Source organism: Morone saxatilis, unplaced genomic scaffold, assembly GCF_004916995.1.
Source record: "Morone saxatilis isolate NCDOM2014 unplaced genomic scaffold, NCSU_SB_2.0 Contig14, whole genome shotgun sequence".
Lineage (NCBI taxonomy): Eukaryota > Metazoa > Chordata > Actinopteri > Moronidae > Morone > Morone saxatilis.
This window is the reverse complement of record NW_023339696.1, coordinates 22,839,943-22,840,810: the sequence shown is the minus strand read 5'-3', so window position 1 is coordinate 22,840,810 and position 868 is coordinate 22,839,943.

Genomic DNA, 868 nt, shown 5'->3' with positions numbered 1-868 from the left:
GTGATTCTGCTGAAGTCATTTGATTTAACTGTAACACGGTTCTGTTCTCCAACTGATCAATAGGACAAACACATACAGGGATGTAAACAGAACTGAGTCCACACTGCAGCTTTAACAGAGATCTAACATCAGAAACATCAGAAACATCAGAAACAGGTCTTTACTTTGGAGAAGTAGCCGACGATGTGCGCTCCCTGTTTGTTGACTTCAGTGAGGATGTAGAAGATAAAAGGCTCCACGTCAAAATAAAGCGTCTTTTTTTATTTTTTATTAAATGCTTTATTTTTGCTAAAACTCTGGAAAAAAAAGCCTTCTACCATATCTGCAAGCCCTAAAAACATAATTTTTTTTAAGTTTCCATAATTCTTAAAAACTTTAGATTTGCTGTTTTGTGTATAAAGTCTCCATGGTCTTACTCCACCACCGCTAATGAATTCATAAGGAAAAGACTCTGGAGGTATGAGCACCAGGGCTTGTGATAGAGAGATGTGAGATTTCCCACAGGCGCACCATGTATGGAAGGAAGTGTTGCTGTTGTCGGGTGGACTTTGGAATGTCTTCCGCATAAAGTTAATGCCCACATACTCTTTTTTTTTTTTAAAGGCAACATAAACAATGCCTCAAATCCAACCAAAGTGCAACACTAACTGGACTGAGACTAATTGGAACATTATTTTTATTTGCACTTGTTATACTCTGTCTGGGTCTGGTGTCCTTCTATTGTGTAAGTATTGGCTCGTGTGTTGTTCTTCTATTTGCTATTTTATCTATTCATTATTAGGAACTTAGGCATGCAAATTGAGCGTTTGCTATAACAGGCATGTTAGAAATGTTAAATACTCGATGTTACATTATGTGCACGCCTATC